Here is a 23,470-nt window from a genome sequence, read left to right as displayed (position 1 = left end):
ATCAAAGCACTAGGTCTTTGCATTGTCTTATAGTTTCTCTTTGTTTCCACCTAGTTGAATATAAGATGAATTCATATTTAAATCTAGATCAGATCAGATCAGATCAGTCGCTCAGTCATGTGCGACTCTTTGCGACCCCATGAATCGCAGCACGCCAGGCCTCCCTGTTCATCTCCAACTCCCGGAGTTCACTGAGACTCACGTCCATCGAGTCAGTGATGCCATCCAGCCATCTCATCCTCTGTCGTCCCCTTCTCCTCTTGCCCCCAATCCCTCCCAGCATCAGAGTCTTTTCCAATGAGTCAACTCTTCGCATGAGGTGGCCAAAGTACTGGAGTTTCAACTTGAGCATCATTCCTTCCAAAGAAATCCCAGGGCTGATCTCCTTCAGAATGGACTGGTTGGATCTCCTTGCAGTCCAAGGGACTCTCAAGAGTCTTCTCCAACACCACAGTTCAAAAGCATCCATTCTTCGGTGCTCAGCCTTCTTCACAGTCCAACTCTCACATCCGTACCCTATTTCCTGATCATTTCCTGGCAATCTCTATTTCCTTCTCTGATGATACTGCAGCTTACAATGGGTGAGCTGTGTGTTAGTGGAGAAACTCAACCGTGTTCTGCTCTGTAAACGCCAAATAAAAACCCGATTATCCTGAGTCTAACCCCAATGTTCGGTTCCTAATGTTGAGTTGTACCTTCTTTGCCACTAGCTTTAATCCTTAAACCACCTCACCTCCACTATTGTGTTCATTCATTCCGCTGATTGAGACAAGGTTTTATTGAGCACCTACTGTGTACTACTGAGTTTAGGATTCAGGTGAGCACATTCAGAAAACCACATTAGCAGAGAAGCACCAGTTTTGTACCACATTCTCTGATCTGAAGTTCAGTGTGTCTGTACAGATAGTGCATGAAGGGAGAGGAAGGAGGATGAACCAAAAAGGTAAATTCATGGTGCACCTAGATCAGCATGCTAAGGATTCTGTAGCCATTACTGAGTCTCTGAAGGTTTTTGAGCTGACAAATGACAAACAGACCTTTAAAAAAATACTTCCCTGAATAGAGTAGTGGTTAGCCAAAGTTGGGGAGGAGGGAAGTGTGGAGATATTGATCAAAGGGTACAAACCTTCAGTTATAAAAGGAATAAGTTCTAGAGACCTTATGTACAGCATGGTGACTATGTGGTGATGGTGGTGGTAGTTTAGTCGCTAAGTTGTGTCCCACTCTTGCAACCCCATGGACTGTAGCCCACCAGGTTCCTCTGTCCATGGGATTCTCCAGGCAAGAACACTGGAGTGGGTTGCCATTAACTTCTTCAGGGGATCTTCCTGCCCAGGGATCATGGTGACTATAGTTAATAATAATATATTATATACTTGAAATTTACTAGAAGAGTAGATCTCAAGGGTAATCACACACACAGAAGCACACACATGCACACACACGCACACATGCACACACACACAGTAACTATGGGAGGTGATGGATATGTTACATAGTTTGATTGTGGTAAGCATCCCACAATGTGTACATATACTAAAACATCACCTTAAATATATACATTTTTTTTGTTAAAAAAACCCTCTTGTAGTAGACTGTAATCTCCATTACAGGCAAGACTTGTCTTTATACCTGTAATACAGACCTAATAAGTCTTTAGTGAAGTTGTGCAATGGTGACAGTGTGAAGAATGGCTTTGAAGATGGGATTGGAGGTGTGTTACCACTGGAACTTGACCAGAGGACCTAGCCTTGCCTTTAAGCATGACACTAGAAGCACACACTGGGGGTAAGGGCCAGAAGCCCTTTTTCTTCCCCTTTATCCAAAGAAAAATTAAAGGGGAACATGCAAGGACAGCCATTAAGGGGGAAAGAGGTCATGAAAAAACAACAGCCAGGTTTGTATGTAGAAGGAGGGAAGGCAACTTGCTTTGTCTTGTAATTTTTTGGTATGTTGTATGAAAGCGTCTGAGTGGTCTATACTGTGAACCAGTGTGGACATGCAGATATGCACACTGCCCATCTTCTAGAGTGGACAGAGGAAAAAAACTGTAAAAGGATAATGACAAAAACCAGGGCAGGATACCTCCATATGCCTGCTTCAGGAAGACTATTACCAAGAGGGCTCTTTTGCTCAGCCAGGCCCATCTCCTGAAAACCAAACTTTACTCAAATTGACTTGAAAAAAAAAAGCCTAATTCAAATGATTTCTAGCTCTGAAGAACCAGGAAGGAAAAAAAAAAAAAAAAACAAAAAAAAACCAGCAAAACCTTAGGGAGGACCTGGAAAAACTACTTTGTCTTAATCAGAAATCGTGCTTAGAATCAGTCAGATTGTTTTCTACTCAAACTGGGAAAAGAGAGTTTCTGAGCTTACAACAGAAGGTTTTAACCTGGTATAAGCAAAATGTAATGTTAATATGCGGAGAAGGCAATGGCACCCCACTCCAGTACTTTGCCTGGAAAATCCCATGGATGGAGGAGCTTGGTAGGCTTCAGTCCATGGGGTCACTAAGAGTCGGACATGACTGAGTGACTTCCCTTTCACTTTTCACTTTCATGCATTGGAGAAGGAAATGGCAGCCCACTCCAGTGTTCTTGCCTGGAGAATCCCAGGGACGGGGGAGCCTGCTGGCTGCCGTCTGTAGGATCACACAGAGTTGGACACGACTGAAGTGACTTAGCAGCAGCAGCAGCAATGTTAATATGAATTTTTCTAGGGAGAAGATTCATAGTTTTCATCATATCCTCAAAGAGTTTTATAGGCCTGAAAAAAATAAAATAAAAGATGGAAAACAATTGGTTTAAGGAATTCCCTGGCAGTCCAGAGGTTAGGACTCTGTATGTTCATTGCCGAGGACCAGGGTCAATCCCTGGTTGGGGACTAAGATTTTGCAAGCCGAGTGGCTTAGCCTAAACAGATAAATAAAAATTGTTGTGTACACACAACTTCAATCAATTTAAATAGAAGAAACATCAACCATGAATAAATAGCAATAAAAAAGGAAATATGTGATTTTTAACTGAGCAGATCTAGACTCAGTGACCATGCTTTATATATTTGCCTGTTCATGTGTATTTTTATAGCAGCCAATTAATAATACTGTAATGAAATCATTTCTTACATCTTTGCAACTTAGCTGTTAGGAGCTAAGAATGTGAGGGCTCATCTGAACCTCCTTTATTTCCCCTTATTCCAGTGGAGTGGTATCAGCAGGCAACTGCAGGAAGACATTATCTATGGTTTAAAACCCTGAGGTTTTAAAACTATTGGCTTTCTCTTCAGCTCTAATTTAAACCTGAGAGGGAATATTACATGTCAAGTGAGAGTCACAAAATTTCAGATCTAGCATTTGGGGGAATCCTCTGTAAGTCCAAAACTAACGGTTAATTTAAAAAATATATATTTGTTTTTATTTATTTGGCTGTGCCAGGTCTTCGTTGTGGCATGTGGATCAAAATATTGTCTGGGTGAATTCCCTGGTGGTCCAGGGGACCTGGGTTCTATCCCTGGTCAGGGAACTACATCCCACATGCCCTAACAAAGAGCTGGCTCAGCCAGATAAATAAATAAAAAGAAATCTTTTTTTAAATTGTCTTATATTTGTTGCTATACTTTTTGGAGCCCTGGGTCAGGTAGGCAAATCCTGTGCAGGCTCCAACTCAGCACCACTGCTTTGGATCTGAAACATACCTTCAGAGAGGAAGAAGGCACAAACAAACAGAAACACTGAAGCTATATACTGAAAAATGCCATCCATCTGCTTTAAATATTTTTACCTTAAAATATTTTGTTGTGCCCCCTTCAAGGAGAGGCTTTGAAGAACTCCGGAAATAACAGGAAGTTCTAAGAAAGTCTGTGGTGATGCTATTTTATTTTTTTTTAACTTTTTATTTTGTGTTGGAGTATAACCAATTAACAGTGTTGTGGTAGTTTCACATGAACAATGAAGGGTCTCACCCATACATATACATGTATCCATTCTCCCCCAGCCAGGCTGCCATTGAGCACAGTTCCTTGTGCTATATCATGGGTCCCTGTTGGTTATCCATTTTAAGTATAGCAGTGTGTACCTGCCCAAGTCAATCCTAAAGGAGATCAGTTCTGAATATTCATTGGAAGGACTGATGCTGAAGCTGAAGCTCCAATTCTTTGGCCACTTGATGCGAAGAGCCCACGCATTAGAAAAGACCCTGATGCTGGGAAAGATTGAAGGCAGGAGGAGAAGGGGATGCCAGAGGACGAGATGGTTGGATGGCATAACTGACTCAATGGACATGAGTTTGAGTAACCTCCGGGAGATGGGAAAGGACAGGGAAGCCTGGCATGCTGCAGTCCATGGAGTTAGTCAGACATAACTGAGTGACTACTTGCAAAAAGTTTCAAAGCTAGTAAGTTTTAGAGCCAGGATCCAAACTGTGTAATGTAAAAAGTTTTGGTTGCAAACAACAGAAATAGATTCTAGCTAATGTGTGTGTGCTGTGTGCTTAGTCGCTCAGTTGTTTCCAACTCTTTGTCACCCGCCAGGCTCCTCCGTCCATGGGGATTCTCCAGCCAAGAATGCTGGAGTGGGTTGCCATGCCCTCCTCCAAGGACTCTTCCCAACCCAGGGATCGAATTCAGGTCTCCCGCACTGCAGGCAGATTCCTTACCATCTGAGCCACCAGGGATGCCCCTACAAGAAGGGTCTTCTAGCTAATGTAGGTGAAATTTATTGAAGGCTATCAGGTGGCCCACAAAATGGATAAGAAAGGACATGCATGCATGCTAAGTTGCTTCAGTCGTGTCTGATTCTTTGTGACCCTGTGGACCATAACCCACCAGGGTCCTCTGCCCCAGGGATTCTCCAGGCAAGAATACTGGAGTGGGCTGCCATGGCCTCCTCCAGGGGATCTTCCTGGCCCAGGGATCAAACCTGCATCTCTTCTGTCTCCAGAATTGGCAGGCAGATTCTTTACCACTAGCACCACCAAGGAAGCCCCTCCAAGAAGAGTCTAAGAACAGCTTAACAGTCTACGCAGAGCATCTATGGTACTTTGAATGATCACCTTGGCTGTAAAGCAAGGATAAGCCAGCATCAGTTACCTGGCCTAGCTTAGTCTTATGACTGGGCAAGGGGAGGCCGCCTCGATTAACCAACCCAGCAGACCCTAAACACTGAGGGAAAAGTAATCCCTCGTGGAAATTAGAGTGCTTTAATCCAATGAAGACATACATAGGGACTTCCCTGGCTGTCCAATGGTTAGAATTGGATCATAAAGAAGGTTGAGCATTGAAGAATCGATGCCTTTTAATTGTGGTACTGGAGAAGACCTTTGAGACTCCCTTGGACAGCAAGGAGATCAAATGAGTCCATCCTAAAGGAAATCAACCCTGAATATTCATTGGGAGGACTGATGCTGCAGCTGAAGCTCCAGAACTTTGGCCACCTGATGCAAAGAGCCGACTCCTTGGAAAAGACCCCGATGCTGGCAAAGATTGAAGGCAGGAGGAGAAGGGAGGCAAAAGAGGATGAGATGGTTGGATGGCATCACGAACTCAATGGACATGAGTCTGAGCAAACTTGGAGATAGTGAAGGACAGGGAAGCCTGGTGTACTTCAGTCCATGGAGTTGCAAAGAGCTGGGCACAACTTAGTGACTGAACAACAGCAGTCATGGTTAAGACTCAACATTTCCAATACAAGGGATGTGAGTTCATCTCCGGTGGGAGATCCCACATGCCGTGAGGCCACAAAAATGAAGGCAGACATATACAGTACTGGGTGTACTGTATATTTTCCCCAGTGTATTTTTCTCAATAAACCCAAATCTGTCCATATATAAATTCTTGGCCTTGTCCATTGTACTATTCTACTTCTTAAACATGGTAGCAAGCTAGAGCCCTTGTTAGCTAGATGTCAGAAAGTTAACAGAGGAAGAAGGAGGTCACAAGGGACAAAATGGAGTAGATCAGATTGCACAGTGATTTTATAAATACTTCTTTCTGACCAATATGGTATGTTCTTAGCTAAGAGTGATTCTGATTTTTCCCGCTTGGTCCAGTGAAAATCAAACAGAGTTAAACAGACCTGGGTCTGATTCTCTGTTTCACCACCTACTGTCTGTATAACTCTGGGCAAAGCAAAGGGAGCCTCATTTTCTTCATCTGTAAAATAAGCTAAAACCCACCACCTTACCATATTGTTATGGGTTTAACTGAACAAACCTGTTAAGTGCCTGACATATAAAATACTCCCAGTAAATGTCACTCTCCCGCTAGTCCCTGTCCCAGTGTACTGAAAAAGATTATATGGTATTAGTATTTTTAGTATTCTGAAGATTGTATGATTCATTTCTTCTGAAGACATAGTTTTTCTTACCGAAGAATATTCAGTTATTTCATGATGGCATTTCCACCTCCAAAAAACACAAATGGTCCCAAAATGCAGACAAAGATGAGTACCTGGACACCCCTAAACCATCAGCTTTTGAATGACCGGGTGAGTAATAAGAACTATTGTATTAGTTGAAATCATACTTTGAAGGGAAAAAAAGCATTAAAATTTTGGTAATCAAAACATGAACAGGAATTGCTTAGGATTGTATAGTGGATAAAAAAAAAAAAACAAAAAAAAAAACAAAAAAAAACCCCAAAAAACAAAATGAAGGATTTCTTCAAAAATTTTAATTGAAAAAAACTGAAATACATTTAGAACAAAAATAAAGAAAACTTTAATTGAGCCCCAGTTACCTGGCCAGAGTTAGCAAGAGATACAAAGTTCCTGCTTAGAAAGAAAGATCTTAGGGACTTCCCTGGTGGTCCAGTGGCTAAGACTCTTTGCTCCCAGGGCTGGGGCCCAGGTTCTATCACTGGCCAGGAAATTCAATCCCACATACTGCAACTAAAGACCTTGTGTGCTGCAACTAAGACCCAGCACAGTCAAATAAATTAATAAACATTTTTTAAAGATTTAGGAGATGAGAAGGAAGAGTGTCTACCAGCTCCCCTTCACCTCCATATCCAACTGGTTTTCAGGTTCTGTGAGTCTTCCTCCGAGGTCTCTTCATCCAGACCCCTTTTCTCCTTTGACTTGTGCACATCCAGCTCCACGTTCTCAGTTCACACACTCACCCCCCTTTGCCTGGCACATTGCAGTAACCCCTCAGCTGGTTTCACTGTCTCTAATCCATCCTCTATTCTGGTCCCAGAATGATCTTTCTAAAGTACCAAACTAATCCTATGAAGCAAGAGATAACAGACTGTTCCAAAGAATAAATTCCACCCTACCCACCATGCATAGCACTGAGGACCCCTTCATGTGTGTTAGTCACCGAGTCATGTCCGACTCTTGGAGACCCCATGGACTATAGCTGGCCAGGCTCCTCTGTCTGTGGGATTCTCCAGGCAAGAATACTGGAGTAGGTTGCCATGACCTCCTTCAAGGGATCTTCATGACCCACGGATCGAACCCAGTGTCCTTTATATCACCTGCATTAGCAAGTGAGTTTTCTTTTTTTAATTTATTTGGTTGCAATTTTGTTGAAGCATGTGAACCCTTAGTTGAAGCATGTGGGATCTAGTTCCCTGACCAGAAATCAAACCCAGGCCCCCTGCATTGGGAGCATGGAGTCTTAGCCCCTGGACCACCAGGGAAGTCCCAGCAGGTGAGTTCTTTAACACTGGCTCCACCTGGGAAGCCTGAAAAGCTTTTGTCAAATTTTATGAGAATTTCTAGGGAATTCCCTGGTGGCCCAGTGGCTCAGTCTGTGTTCCCAATGCAGGGGGCTGGGTTCCATCTGCGTTCAGGAAACTAGATCCCACATGCCGCAAGAGTTTGCATGCTGCAGCTAAAGAACTCACATGGCACAACTAAGACCCAGTGCAGTCAAATAAATAAAAATGTTTAAAAATTTCATGATTATTTCTAGATGAGCAATGATAAGAGAAATAACAATTTCTATTAGAAATGATATTTATTTTGTTGTTCAGAACTCCCATTTTATCACCCTCCCCCGCCATTTTTAGTTTGGTTTAGTTAGGTTCTAGTTTGGAGTAAAACTATTTTCAAAAATCTTAGCCTGCCATATGTAAAATAGATAGGCAATGGGAATTTGCTGCATGGCTCAGGAAACTCACACAGGGGCACTGTATCAACCTAGAGGGGTGGGGTGGGGAGAGAGAGGGGCTGCCAAGTCACTTCAGTCGTGTCCGACTCTGTGCGACCCCATAGACGGCAGCCCAACAGGCTCCCCGGTCCCTGGGATTCTCCAGGCAAGAACACTGGAGTGGGTTGCCATTTCCTTCTCCAATGCATGCAAGTGAAAAGTGAAAGTGAAGTCGCTCAGTCGTGTTCGACTCTTCGCGACCCCATGGACTGCAGCCTACCAGGCTCCTCCGTCCATGGGATTCTCCAGGCAAGAGTACTGGAGTGGGGTGCCATCGCCTTCTCCAAGAGAGAGGGGAGGGAGGTTCCAAAGGGAGGGGATATATGCATACCTATGGCTGATTCATGTTGAGGTTTGATAGAAAACAACAAAATTCTGTCAAGCAAAATCCTTCAATAAAAAAATAATTAAAATTAAAAAACTGTCAAATCACTATGTTGTACACCTGAAACTAACATTATATTGTATGTCAATTATAATTCAATAAAAATTAAATATAATACAAATTTAAAAAATCTTGGACCGTGTATATACCCATATGTATGTGAATGAATGTATCAGTACTTAAGACACACACATGGAAATTGCATATGTATACAGCAAACTGATAATAGTGAGTGCACAAGTACCCAGTCTTGTCTGACTCTTTGCAACTCCACAGACTGTAGGCCTCCAGGCTCCTCTGTCCGTGGAATTTTCCAGGCAAGAATATTAGAGTGGGTCGCCATGCCCTCCTCCAGGGAATCTTCCCATCCCAGGGATTAAACCCACGTCTCTTTATGTCTCCTGCATCAGCAGGTGGGTTCTTTACCGGTTGAGCCACCAGAGAAGCCCAACTATCAATAGTGGTTTCCCCTAAAATGTTGGACAACATGGAAGAGTGGGAGGGAAGTCTGTTGGAAGAGAGAGTTTTTTTCTTTTTTTTTTACCCTATACACTGCAATATTTAAGCATTTAAAAAACAAATATAAGTAAAAGCGAGCAAAGAACAGTAATGCTGAGAATTAAAAAACACGGATTCCAGATCAGCTATACTAAATAATCTCCAGGGAAAAGACATCCGAGAAGAACGTGAGGAGCAAGCATGAAGGGAATTGGTCGTATCTTCAATATGGTGGGAAAATACAAGAGCCGTTGGAGCAGGATGGTGACAGAATTGCATCTGCATTTCCAAACGGTCATCTTGCTCCACGTCACTAATGATTGGAGAGACTCAACTCCGAACGCCAAGGAGGGACCACTTCGCCCGAGTCCGACTGGGCCTCATTGCAATGTCTGTCCATAGCAGATGCTGGAGAAGCTGTGGAGCAAAGGGAACTCTCCTCCACGCTGAGTAGGAATGGGAGTTGGTACAGCCGGGATGGAAAAGAGTATGGAGGTTCGCGAAGGAACTAAAAGTAGAAGTAGCCTATGGTTCAGCAGTCCCACTCCCAGGCATAGATCCACCCCCAGTCCAAGCCAACAAGCCAGATGCCCCGTTTGGGCACATCGATCTGTGCGCGCGCTCGCATGCGCATGCGCGATCGCCTGCGAGGCTGGGGGTGGGGCGGGGGCTGGGGCTCTGGCTGGAGTCGGTGCAAGCCCCGGGATTGCCTGAGGCAAGCCAAAGGAGCCCCAGAGGGAGACGGGACGGCCGGTCGTCTGGTTTCCTGAAAGCCGAATGCGAAGGCGGAGGGGCTCGCGGGCCGCGGGGAGGCAACCCAGGTCTGCAGCGGGAGTCGGGGCCCCGGCCACCCACTCACTCCCCCCGCCCCGGGAGGGGCTGGGGCTGCGGGGGTGGCGGGGGGGCGAGGGGGGTGTGGGTCCAAGAATTGGGACGCGGGGCGGGGGCTAAAGGACCTCTTCTGGTAGGCAAAAAAGCCTCCAGCACCCGGAATTCCCAGGTGGTCTCCCATCCAAGATACTAAACAGGCCCGACCCTGCTTAGCTTCCGAGATCAGACGAGATCGGGCGCCTTCAGGCCGGTAGGGCCGGAGACGGACGCGGCCGCCGCGGGGCGCCCTAAGAGCCTTGCGCTTCGCCTCCCTTTCGCTCTGACCTGCAGGTCGGGCCAACGGGCCGCCCCTCTCCTCGGGGGGCCGTGCTGTACTTGAGCCGCACGACCCGCGACCGCACTCCAGCCTGCTGACGCCGGCCCGGCCCCCGAACACCGCCAACACCAGACCAGCAACCGCCTGGCCGGGCCCGGGGGCCCGATGGGCTTCCAGGACCCCCCAGTGACCGGGAGGGCGTGCGTGCGCGCGCGCGGGGCCTGGGGGGTGGGCTGAGGGGTGCGGAGGTCTCGGCGCCCTCCCACCCCCGGCCACTCCAGACCCGGCCGCGCTGGCTGAGCGGGGCCTCCCCCCCCATCCCCTTCGCTGCTCAGGGCCGCGCGACCCCGGAGGTGTCGGTCTTCGGGGCCCGCCGCCTCCCGATCCCCGCGGCCCGGGGGCCTCTGAACCTCCTGCGGGCCTAGGCGCAGCGAATCTTGAGCGCCCAACTTGCCCGGCACCTGCCCGCTGCCCAAACCCACCGGGAGCCACGGAGGCGCGGTCGACCGGAGCGCCTCAGCCCCGCCCCTTTGCCCTACCGAGGCGCCCCCCTTGTCCCCACGCCGCCCGCCAAGCACCCGACCTTCCTGAGAGAGCAGACGAACCACAGGCAGGCACACAGACAGACACACACACACACACACACACACACACACAAACACACGAGTGTGGTCTTTGGAAATACTTCTGTTCGTAGTTGCTGGGTTGAGCCCAACTCTTATAGGACCCATGGAGTGCGGCCCATCAGGCTCCTCTGTCCGTGGCATTTCCCAGGCGAGAATACTGGAGTGGGTGGCCATTACCTTCTCCAGGGGATCTTCCCGACCCAGGGGTCAAACCCGAGTCTCCTGCGGGCGGATGCCTTGCCCTCTGAACCAGCACATTGCGAATTCCCTAGGCAAAATACAAAGAAAAGAGCTCGTGTGCTACTAAGTGGAAAGATGATTGAAGAAACAGAAGGTGTCCTTTGTTGGTATCTTGGAATCTTTCTTTAGTTTTCGTTGATTTTTACTCTTAAGGCTACTTGAACAAGGCAAGAGAGAAACCCCAGAACTGAAAAGCAATTGACTTTTTTGAAAGAAACCTGTGCAGGTTAAGCACTCTTCGTTTTTGAGAGATGGTGAAACGCAAAATCTTGATTCAACACATATGACTTTGGTGAACTTTATTTCAAATCTCCATGATGAACCCCTAAGGCGTCCAGGAAGAAAGGAGTAGAGCGGGAGACAAAAAGAGCAACCTTTCCCCTTGGCGCCATCCCAACCAGCTGCTTAGTTCCTTCATCTCATGGACTACCATCTGGGCTTATCTGGTTTGTCTGATTCTTGTTTCGGGGCCCGTTTCTAGTCACAAGGCTGTCAAGAGTGGGGGGTGGGGTGGGGGGTGGGGGAAGCCCTTCTTTCCATTCCACATGAGACCCAGTGGACAATCCAGGCCCTGGCCACTGCATAGAGCGTGCAGCAACAATATCAACGGTGATGCTGGTTAACAACGCATATTCCTGGAATCCACTCCGTTGGCTACTGAGTGTGTGCGGTGGTGGTCTGGAACCTATACCTGGAAGCTTTCTTGATGATTGCAAATGACACCAAAGTCCGAGGACGATGGAAGATCTTCACGTTTCTGCAAGAGCCACACACCTCCAGAAGGAACCGCAAGACTTGCCTGACATGGTCAAGGTCTAAGTATTGGACTACACGTCGGAAGGTCTCCACCTTTGCTATGGAAGTCAAACGATCTTTCTTGGAAATGAAAATGGATCACACTGAACGTTCACATTCTTCTAGAGCATTTGAAAAGCCCTAAACTGTAGAAATCTGCTGTACGAGTTCCTTGAAAGCAAGAACCCATACTGATGGATATGTCTTAATGCCTTAGATTGTGCCTTGAATATAGCGTACACATGAACCCAGGAAAGGAAAGAATGGAATCGCCAAATATACAAAGAGATCAAAAGTGCCGAGCCAAGTGACACCTGGAGGCTTCCAAGAACTTTTCTGTCTTTCACACGCTAAGTAAATCCTGAGCACCTACGATGAGCTGGGAGGCATGTAATAAGTTTCTGGAACTAGAAGGCGGAGAGAAGCAGACACCGAGTTCCTGCTTTCACTGAGACGAATCTAATGATACATCACAGGCAGATCCTTTGAGAACTTGTCGAGGGGCCTCTACCCTCACCAAAACCTGGGTGTCAGGGAAGGCTTTTCAGAGTAACCATTGCGTTGAGGTCCATAGGTGGAACCTACGTAAACCAGGGTTGAGATGCAGGAAGAATTTCAGGCAGGGAAAACAGCATCCTGGAAGTCTACGTGACCAGGGAAACTTAGGACGTTCAAGAAATGAAAATGCCCTATGGGATGGAAGCCAAAGAGTGCAGAGGGCATTCCAGGGAAAAGACATCCGAGAAGAACGTGAGGAGCAGGCATGAAGGGAATTGGTCGTATCTTCAATATGATGGGAAAATACAAGAGCCGTTGGAGCAGGATGGTGACAGAATTGCATCTGCATTTCCAAACGGTCATCTTGCTCCACGTCACTAATGATTGGAGAGACTCAACTCCGAACGCCAAGGAGGGACCACTTCGCCCGAGTCCGACTGGGCCTCATTGCAATGTCTGTCCATAGCAGATGCTGGAGAAGCTGTGGAGCAAAGGGAACTCTCCTCCACGCTGAGTAGGAATGGGAGTTGGTACAGCCGGGATGGAAAAGAGTATGGAGGTTCGCGAAGGAACTAAAAGTAGAAGTAGCCTATGGTTCAGCAGTCCCACTCCCAGGCATAGATCCACCCCCAGTCCAAGCCAACAAGCCAGATGCCCCGTTTGGGCACATCGATCTGTGCGCGCGCTCGCATGCGCATGCGCGATCGCCTGCGAGGCTGGGGGTGGGGCGGGGGCTGGGGCTCTGGCTGGAGTCGGTGCAAGCCCCGGGATTGCCTGAGGCAAGCCAAAGGAGCCCCAGAGGGAGACGGGACGGCCGGTCGTCTGGTTTCCTGAAAGCCGAATGCGAAGGCGGAGGGGCTCGCGGGCCGCGGGGAGGCAACCCAGGTCTGCAGCGGGAGTCGGGGCCCCGGCCACCCACTCACTCCCCCCGCCCCGGGAGGGGCTGGGGCTGCGGGGGTGGCGGGGGGGCGAGGGGGGTGTGGGTCCAAGAATTGGGACGCGGGGCGGGGGCTAAAGGACCTCTTCTGGTAGGCAAAAAAGCCTCCAGCACCCGGAATTCCCAGGTGGTCTCCCATCCAAGATACTGAACAGGCCCGACCCTGCTTAGCTTCCGAGATCAGACGAGATCGGGCGCCTTCAGGCCGGTAGGGCCGGAGACGGACGCGGCCGCCGCGGGGCGCCCTAAGAGCCTTGCGCTTCGCCTCCCTTTCGCTCTGACCTGCAGGTCGGGCCAACGGGCCGCCCCTCTCCTCGGGGGGCCGTGCTGTACTTGAGCCGCACGACCCGCGACCGCACTCCAGCCTGCTGACGCCGGCCCGGCCCCCGAACACCGCCAACACCAGACCAGCAACCGCCTGGCCGGGCCCGGGGGCCCGATGGGCTTCCAGGACCCCCCAGTGACCGGGAGGGCGTGCGTGCGCGCGCGCGGGGCCTGGGGGGTGGGCTGAGGGGTGCGGAGGTCTCGGCGCCCTCCCACCCCCGGCCACTCCAGACCCGGCCGCGCTGGCTGAGCGGGGCCTCCCCCCCCATCCCCTTCGCTGCTCAGGGCCGCGCGACCCCGGAGGTGTCGGTCTTCGGGGCCCGCCGCCTCCCGATCCCCGCGGCCCGGGGGCCTCTGAACCTCCTGCGGGCCTAGGCGCAGCGAATCTTGAGCGCCCAACTTGCCCGGCACCTGCCCGCTGCCCAAACCCACCGGGAGCCACGGAGGCGCGGTCGACCGGAGCGCCTCAGCCCCGCCCCTTTGCCCTACCGAGGCGCCCCCCTTGTCCCCACGCCGCCCGCCAAGCACCCGACCTTCCTGAGAGAGCAGACGAACCACAGGCAGGCACACAGACAGACACACACACACACACACACACACACACACAAACACACGAGTGTGGTCTTTGGAAATACTTCTGTTCGTAGTTGCTGGGTTGAGCCCAACTCTTATAGGACCCATGGAGTGCGGCCCATCAGGCTCCTCTGTCCGTGGCATTTCCCAGGCGAGAATACTGGAGTGGGTGGCCATTACCTTCTCCAGGGGATCTTCCCGACCCAGGGGTCAAACCCGAGTCTCCTGCGGGCGGATGCCTTGCCCTCTGAACCAGCACATTGCGAATTCCCTAGGCAAAATACAAAGAAAAGAGCTCGTGTGCTACTAAGTGGAAAGATGATTGAAGAAACAGAAGGTGTCCTTTGTTGGTATCTTGGAATCTTTCTTTAGTTTTCGTTGATTTTTACTCTTAAGGCTACTTGAACAAGGCAAGAGAGAAACCCCAGAACTGAAAAGCAATTGACTTTTTTGAAAGAAACCTGTGCAGGTTAAGCACTCTTCGTTTTTGAGAGATGGTGAAACGCAAAATCTTGATTCAACACATATGACTTTGGTGAACTTTATTTCAAATCTCCATGATGAACCCCTAAGGCGTCCAGGAAGAAAGGAGTAGAGCGGGAGACAAAAAGAGCAACCTTTCCCCTTGGCGCCATCCCAACCAGCTGCTTAGTTCCTTCATCTCATGGACTACCATCTGGGCTTATCTGGTTTGTCTGATTCTTGTTTCGGGGCCCGTTTCTAGTCACAAGGCTGTCAAGAGTGGGGGGTGGGGTGGGGGGTGGGGGAAGCCCTTCTTTCCATTCCACATGAGACCCAGTGGACAATCCAGGCCCTGGCCACTGCATAGAGCGTGCAGCAACAATATCAACGGTGATGCTGGTTAACAACGCATATTCCTGGAATCCACTCCGTTGGCTACTGAGTGTGTGCGGTGGTGGTCTGGAACCTATACCTGGAAGCTTTCTTGATGATTGCAAATGACACCAAAGTCCGAGGACGATGGAAGATCTTCACGTTTCTGCAAGAGCCACACACCTCCAGAAGGAACCGCAAGACTTGCCTGACATGGTCAAGGTCTAAGTATTGGACTACACGTCGGAAGGTCTCCACCTTTGCTATGGAAGTCAAACGATCTTTCTTGGAAATGAAAATGGATCACACTGAACGTTCACATTCTTCTAGAGCATTTGAAAAGCCCTAAACTGTAGAAATCTGCTGTACGAGTTCCTTGAAAGCAAGAACCCATACTGATGGATATGTCTTAATGCCTTAGATTGTGCCTTGAATATAGCGTACACATGAACCCAGGAAAGGAAAGAATGGAATCGCCAAATATACAAAGAGATCAAAAGTGCCGAGCCAAGTGACACCTGGAGGCTTCCAAGAACTTTTCTGTCTTTCACACGCTAAGTAAATCCTGAGCACCTACGATGAGCTGGGAGGCATGTAATAAGTTTCTGGAACTAGAAGGCGGAGAGAAGCAGACACCGAGTTCCTGCTTTCACTGAGACGAATCTAATGATACATCACAGGCAGATCCTTGGAGAACTTGTCGAGGGGCCTCTACCCTCACCAAAACCTGGGTGTCAGGGAAGGCTTTTCAGAGTAACCATTGCGTTGAGGTCCATAGGTGGAACCTACGTAAACCAGGGTTGAGATGCAGGAAGAATTTCAGGCAGGGAAAACAGCATCCTGGAAGTCTACGTGACCAGGGAAACTTAGGACGTTCAAGAAATGAAAATGCCCTATGGGATGGAAGCCAAAGAGTGCAGAGGGCATTCCAGGGAAAAGACATCCGAGAAGAACGTGAGGAGCAGGCATGAAGGGAATTGGTCGTATCTTCAATATGATGGGAAAATACAAGAGCCGTTGGAGCAGGATGGTGACAGAATTGCATCTGCATTTCCAAACGGTCATCTTGCTCCACGTCACTAATGATTGGAGAGACTCAACTCCGAACGCCAAGGAGGGACCACTTCGCCCGAGTCCGACTGGGCCTCATTGCAATGTCTGTCCATAGCAGATGCTGGAGAAGCTGTGGAGCAAAGGGAACTCTCCTCCACGCTGAGTAGGAATGGGAGTTGGTACAGCCGGGATGGAAAAGAGTATGGAGGTTCGCGAAGGAACTAAAAGTAGAAGTAGCCTATGGTTCAGCAGTCCCACTCCCAGGCATAGATCCACCCCCAGTCCAAGCCAACAAGCCAGATGCCCCGTTTGGGCACATCGATCTGTGCGCGCGCTCGCATGCGCATGCGCGATCGCCTGCGAGGCTGGGGGTGGGGCGGGGGCTGGGGCTCTGGCTGGAGTCGGTGCAAGCCCCGGGATTGCCTGAGGCAAGCCAAAGGAGCCCCAGAGGGAGACGGGACGGCCGGTCGTCTGGTTTCCTGAAAGCCGAATGCGAAGGCGGAGGGGCTCGCGGGCCGCGGGGAGGCAACCCAGGTCTGCAGCGGGAGTCGGGGCCCCGGCCACCCACTCACTCCCCCCGCCCCGGGAGGGGCTGGGGCTGCGGGGGTGGCGGGGGGGCGAGGGGGGTGTGGGTCCAAGAATTGGGACGCGGGGCGGGGGCTAAAGGACCTCTTCTGGTAGGCAAAAAAGCCTCCAGCACCCGGAATTCCCAGGTGGTCTCCCATCCAAGATACTAAACAGGCCCGACCCTGCTTAGCTTCCGAGATCAGACGAGATCGGGCGCCTTCAGGCCGGTAGGGCCGGAGACGGACGCGGCCGCCGCGGGGCGCCCTAAGAGCCTTGCGCTTCGCCTCCCTTTCGCTCTGACCTGCAGGTCGGGCCAACGGGCCGCCCCTCTCCTCGGGGGGCCGTGCTGTACTTGAGCCGCACGACCCGCGACCGCACTCCAGCCTGCTGACGCCGGCCCGGCCCCCGAACACCGCCAACACCAGACCAGCAACCGCCTGGCCGGGCCCGGGGGCCCGATGGGCTTCCAGGACCCCCCAGTGACCGGGAGGGCGTGCGTGCGCGCGCGCGGGGCCTGGGGGGTGGGCTGAGGGGTGCGGAGGTCTCGGCGCCCTCCCACCCCCGGCCACTCCAGACCCGGCCGCGCTGGCTGAGCGGGGCCTCCCCCCCCATCCCCTTCGCTGCTCAGGGCCGCGCGACCCCGGAGGTGTCGGTCTTCGGGGCCCGCCGCCTCCCGATCCCCGCGGCCCGGGGGCCTCTGAACCTCCTGCGGGCCTAGGCGCAGCGAATCTTGAGCGCCCAACTTGCCCGGCACCTGCCCGCTGCCCAAACCCACCGGGAGCCACGGAGGCGCGGTCGACCGGAGCGCCTCAGCCCCGCCCCTTTGCCCTACCGAGGCGCCCCCCTTGTCCCCACGCCGCCCGCCAAGCACCCGACCTTCCTGAGAGAGCAGACGAACCACAGGCAGGCACACAGACAGACACACACACACACACACACACACAAACACACGAGTGTGGTCTTTGGAAATACTTCTGTTCGTAGTTGCTGGGTTGAGCCCAACTCTTATACGACCCATGGAGTGCGGCCCATCAGGCTCCTCTGTCCGTGGCATTTCCCAGGCGAGAATACTGGAGTGGGTTGCCATTACCTTCTCCAGGGGATCTTCCCGACCCAGGGGTCAAACCCGAGTCTCCTGCGGGCGGATGCCTTGCCCTCTGAACCAGCACATTGCGAATTCCCTAGGCAAAATACAAAGAAAAGAGCTCGTGTGCTACTAAGTGGAAAGATGATTGAAGAAACAGAAGGTGTCCTTTGTTGGTATCTTGGAATCTTTCTTTAGTTTTCGTTGATTTTTACTCTTAAGGCTACTTGAACAAGGCAAGAGAGAAACCCCAGAACTGAAAAGCAATTGACTTTTTTGAAAGAAACCTGTGCAGGTTAAGCACTCTTCGTTTTTGAGAGATGGTGAAACGCAAAATCTTGATTCAACACATATGACTTTGGTGAACTTTATTTCAAATCTCCATGATGAACCCCTAAGGCGTCCAGGAAGAAAGGAGTAGAGCGGGAGACAAAAAGAGCAACCTTTCCCCTTGGCGCCATCCCAACCAGCTGCTTAGTTCCTTCATCTCATGGACTACCATCTGGGCTTATCTGGTTTGTCTGATTCTTGTTTCGGGGCCCGTTTCTAGTCACAAGGCTGTCAAGAGTGGGGGGTGGGGTGGGGGGTGGGGGAAGCCCTTCTTTCCATTCCACATGAGACCCAGTGGACAATCCAGGCCCTGGCCACTGCATAGAGCGTGCAGCAACAATATCAACGGTGATGCTGGTTAACAACGCATATTCCTGGAATCCACTCCGTTGGCTACTGAGTGTGTGCGGTGGTGGTCTGGAACCTATACCTGGAAGCTTTCTTGATGATTGCAAATGACACCAAAGTCCGAGGACGATGGAAGATCTTCACGTTTCTGCAAGAGCCACACACCTCCAGAAGGAACCGCAAGACTTGCCTGACATGGTCAAGGTCTAAGTATTGGACTACACGTCGGAAGGTCTCCACCTTTGCTATGGAAGTCAAACGATCTTTCTTGGAAATGAAAATGGATCACACTGAACGTTCACATTCTTCTAGAGCATTTGAAAAGCCCTAAACTGTAGAAATCTGCTGTACGAGTTCCTTGAAAGCAAGAACCCATACTGATGGATATGTCTTAATGCCTTAGATTGTGCCTTGAATATAGCGTACACATGAACCCAGGAAAGGAAAGAATGGAATCGCCAAATATACAAAGAGATCAAAAGTGCCGAGCCAAGTGACACCTGGAGGCTTCCAAGAACTTTTCTGTCTTTCACACGCTAAGTAAATCCTGAGCACCTACGATGAGCTGGGAGGCATGTAATAAGTTTCTGGAACTAGAAGGCGGAGAGAAGCAGACACCGAGTTCCTGCTTTCACTGAGACGAATCTAATGATACATCACAGGCAGATCCTTTGAGAACTTGTCGAGGGGCCTCTACCCTCACCAAAACCTGGGTGTCAGGGAAGGCTTTTCAGAGTAACCATTGCGTTGAGGTCCATAGGTTGAACCTACGTAAACCAGGGTTGAGATGCAGGAAGAATTTCAGGCAGGGAAAACAGCATCCTGGAAGTCTAGGTGACCAGGGAAACTTAGGACGTTCAAGAAATGAAAATGCCCTATGGGATGGAAGCCAAAGAGTGCAGAGGGCATTCCAGGGAAAAGACATCCGAGAAGAACGTGAGGAGCAGGCATGAAGGGAATTGGTCGTATCTTCAATATGATGGGAAAATACAAGAGCCGTTGGAGCAGGATGGTGACAGAATTGCATCTGCATTTCCAAACGGTCATCTTGCTCCACGTCACTAATGATTGGAGAGACTCAACTCCGAACGCCAAGGAGGGACCACTTCGCCCGAGTCCGACTGGGCCTCATTGCAATGTCTGTCCATAGCAGATGCTGGAGAAGCTGTGGAGCAAAGGGAACTCTCCTCCACGCTGAGTAGGAATGGGAGTTGGTACAGCCGGGATGGAAAAGAGTATGGAGGTTCGCGAAGGAACTAAAAGTAGAAGTAGCCTATGGTTCAGCAGTCCCACTCCCAGGCATAGATCCACCCCCAGTCCAAGCCAACAAGCCAGATGCCCCGTTTGGGCACATCGATCTGTGCGCGCGCTCGCATGCGCATGCGCGATCGCCTGCGAGGCTGGGGGTGGGGCGGGGGCTGGGGCTCTGGCTGGAGTCGGTGCAAGCCCCGGGATTGCCTGAGGCAAGCCAAAGGAGCCCCAGAGGGAGACGGGACGGCCGGTCGTCTGGTTTCCTGAAAGCCGAATGCGAAGGCGGAGGGGCTCGCGGGCCGCGGGGAGGCAACCCAGGTCTGCAGCGGGAGTCGGGGCCCCGGCCACCCACTCACTCCCCCCGCCCCGGGAGGGGCTGGGGCTGCGGGGGTGGCGGGGGGGCGAGGGGGGTGTGGGTCCAAGAATTGGGACGCGGGGCGGGGGCTAAAGGACCTCTTCTGGTAGGCAAAAAAGCCTCCAGCACCCGGAATTCCCAGGTGGTCTCCCATCCAAGATACTAAACAGGCCCGACCCTGCTTAGCTTCCGAGATCAGACGAGATCGGGCGCCTTCAGGCCGGTAGGGCCGGAGACGGACGCGGCCGCCGCGGGGCGCCCTAAGAGCCTTGCGCTTCGCCTCCCTTTCGCTCTGACCTGCAGGTCGGGCCAACGGGCCGCCCCTCTCCTCGGGGGGCCGTGCTGTACTTGAGCCGCACGACCCGCGACCGCACTCCAGCCTGCTGACGCCGGCCCGGCCCCCGAACACCGCCAACACCAGACCAGCAACCGCCTGGCCGGGCCCGGGGGCCCGATGGGCTTCCAGGACCCCCCAGTGACCGGGAGGGCGTGCGTGCGCGCGCGCGGGGCCTGGGGGGTGGGCTGAGGGGTGCGGAGGTCTCGGCGCCCTCCCACCCCCGGCCACTCCAGACCCGGCCGCGCTGGCTGAGCGGGGCCTCCCCCCCCCATCCCCTTCGCTGCTCAGGGCCGCGCGACCCCGGAGGTGTCGGTCTTCGGGGCCCGCCGCCTCCCGATCCCCGCGGCCCGGGGGCCTCTGAACCTCCTGCGGGCCTAGGCGCAGCGAATCTTGAGCGCCCAACTTGCCCGGCACCTGCCCGCTGCCCAAACCCACCGGGAGCCACGGAGGCGCGGTCGACCGGAGCGCCTCAGCCCCGCCCCTTTGCCCTACCGAGGCGCCCCCCTTGTCCCCACGCCGCCCGCCAAGCACCCGACCTTCCTGAGAGAGCAGACGAACCACAGGCAGGCACACAGACAGACACACACACACACACACACACACACACACACACAAACACACGAGTGTGGTCTTTGGAAATACTTCTGTTCGTAGTTGCTGGGTTGAGCCCAACTCTTATAGGACCCATGGAGTGCGGCCCATCAGGCTCCTCTGTCCGTGGCATTTCCCAGGCGAGAATACTGGAGTGGGTTGCCATTACCTTCTCCAGGGCATCTTCCCGACCCAGGGGTCAAACCCGAGTCTCCTGCGGGCGGATGCCTTGCCATCTGAACCAGCACATTGCGAATTCCCTAGGCAAAATACAAAGAAAAGAGCTCGTGTGCTACTAAGTGGAAAGATGATTGAAGAAACAGAAGGTGTCCTTTGTTGGTATCTTGGAATCTTTCTTTAGTTTTCGTTGATTTTTACTCTTAAGGCTACTTGAACAAGGCAAGAGAGAAACCCCAGAACTGAAAAGCAATTGACTTTTTTGAAAGAAACCTGTGCAGGTTAAGCACTCTTCGTTTTTGAGAGATGGTGAAATGCAAAATCTTGATTCAACACATATGACTTTGGTGAACTTTATTTCAAATCTCCATGATGAACCCCTAAGGCGTCCAGGAAGAAAGGAGTAGAGCGGGAGACAAAAAGAGCAACCTTTCCCCTTGGTGCCATCCCAACCAGCTGCTTAGTTCCTTCATCTCATGGACTACCATCTGGGCTTATCTGGTTTGTCTGATTCTTGTTTCGGGGCCCGTTTCTAGTCACAAGGCTGTCAAGAGTGGGGTGGATGTTTGGGAGTGGGGGGAAGCCCTTCTTTCCATTCCACATGAGACCCAGTGGACAATCCAGGCCCTTGCTACTGCATTGAGTGTGCAGCAGAAATATCAACGGTGATGCTGTTTAACAATGCATATTCCTGGAATCCACTCCTTTGGCTACTGACTGTGTGTGGTGGTGGTCTGGAACCTATATCTGGAAGCTTTCTTTATGATTGCAAATGACACCAAAGTCTGAGGACGATGGAAGATCTTCACATTTCTGCAAGAGCCACAAACCTCCAGAAGGAACCACAAGACTTGCTTGAAATGGTCAAGGTATAAGTATTGGACTAAAGGTTGGAAGGTCTCCACCTTTTCTATGGAAATCAAAATATCTTTCTTTGAAGTGAAAATGGATCATACTCAACGTTCACGTTCTTGTAGAGCTTTTGAGAAGCCCTAAATTGTAGAAATCTGCTGTACGAGTTCCTTGAAAGCAAGAACCTAAATTGTAGAAATCTGCTGTACGAGTTCCTTGAAAGCAATAACCTATATTTATGGATATGTCTTAGTGCCTTAGATTGTGCCTTGATTATAGTGTACACGTCAACCCAGGAAATAAAGAATTGAATCGCCAAATATACAAAGAGATCAAAAGTGCCGAGCCAAGTGACACCTTGACGCTTCCAAGAACTTTTCTGTCTTTCACACGCTAAGTAAATCCTGAGCACCTACGATGAGCTGGGAGGCATGTAATAAGTTTCTGGAACTAGAAGGCGGAGAGAAGAAGACACAGAGTTCCTGCTTTCACTGAGACGAATCTAATGATACATCACAGGCAGATCCTTTGAGAACTTATCGAGGGGCCTCTTGTCTCACCAAAACCTGGGTGTCAGGGAAGGCTTTTCAGAGTAACAATTGAGTTGAGGTCCATAGGTTGAACCTACATAAACCAGGGTTAAGATGCAGGAAGAATTTCAGGCAGGGAAAATAGCATCTTGGAAGGCTATGCGACCAGGGAAACTTAGGACGTTCAAGAAATGAAAATGCCCTATGGGATGGAAGCCAAAGAGTGCAGAGGGCATTCCAGTTAAAAGACATCAGAGACAAACGTGGGGAACAAGCATGAAGGGATGTGATCATATATTCAATATGATGGGAAAATACAAGAGCAGTTGGGGCAGGGAGATGATAGAATTTCTCTGCATTTCCAAAATGTCATCTTGCTCCATAACACTAATGTTTGGAGCGACTCAACTCCAAGTTACAAGGAGGGACCACTTCCACGAGTTCGAATAATCCTCATTGCAAAGTCTGTCAATAACGAATGCTAGAGAAGATGTGGACCAAAGGGAACTCCACTCCACAAGCAGATTGTGTGGGTGAATTCTCTAAGAAATTAAGGGAAGGAGTGCTACATCTTGTTTATTGTATTGTGTTTGGGGGGAACTATTTTGGAATTAGAGGAGCCCATTTCTCAGTATATGATTTCCAAACTAGGCAAGTATAATTACAGTCTGATAAGATGTAACTCAAATAACTTCTGAATGTTAATTGATTTTGAAAGAGGAAATAATCTTGCAAGAGAAATATAGACAAACAGGAAAAGCATAGTTGTCAATATATTAACCTAGAGATGCTACAAATATTGTTTAAGAAATATGAAAGTTTCATGGAGTATTTCACATGAAGGAATTATTTCCTCTTAAAAGTCAAAAGGGCTTCCCTGGTGGCTCAGAGGTTAAAGCATCTGCCTGCAATGCAGAAGACCTGGGTTTGATCCCTGAGTCAGAAAGATCCCCTGGAGAAGGAAATGGCAACCCACTCCAGTATTCTTGCCT

The 23,470-nt window shown here is 50.6% G+C and overlaps 4 pseudogenes; all 4 read right to left on the bottom strand.

The window, feature by feature from the left end:
* Nucleotides 1-10,004: 10,004 nt before the first annotated feature.
* Nucleotides 10,005-10,124, bottom strand: LOC129633437 (uncharacterized; annotated as a pseudogene).
* Nucleotides 10,125-13,374: 3,250 nt separating this feature from the next.
* Nucleotides 13,375-13,494, bottom strand: LOC129633535 (uncharacterized; annotated as a pseudogene).
* A 3,250-nt stretch (nucleotides 13,495-16,744) lies between these two features.
* On the bottom strand, nucleotides 16,745-16,864 carry LOC129633425 (uncharacterized; annotated as a pseudogene).
* Nucleotides 16,865-20,108: 3,244 nt separating this feature from the next.
* Nucleotides 20,109-20,228, bottom strand: LOC129633412 (uncharacterized; annotated as a pseudogene).
* Nucleotides 20,229-23,470: the final 3,242 nt, after the last annotated feature.

Source organism: Bubalus kerabau, chromosome 18 (genome assembly GCF_029407905.1).
Source record: "Bubalus kerabau isolate K-KA32 ecotype Philippines breed swamp buffalo chromosome 18, PCC_UOA_SB_1v2, whole genome shotgun sequence".
NCBI lineage: Eukaryota > Metazoa > Chordata > Mammalia > Artiodactyla > Bovidae > Bubalus > Bubalus kerabau.
Note: the sequence above shows the minus strand (reverse complement) of the source record. Positions and strands in the feature narration are given on the sequence as shown.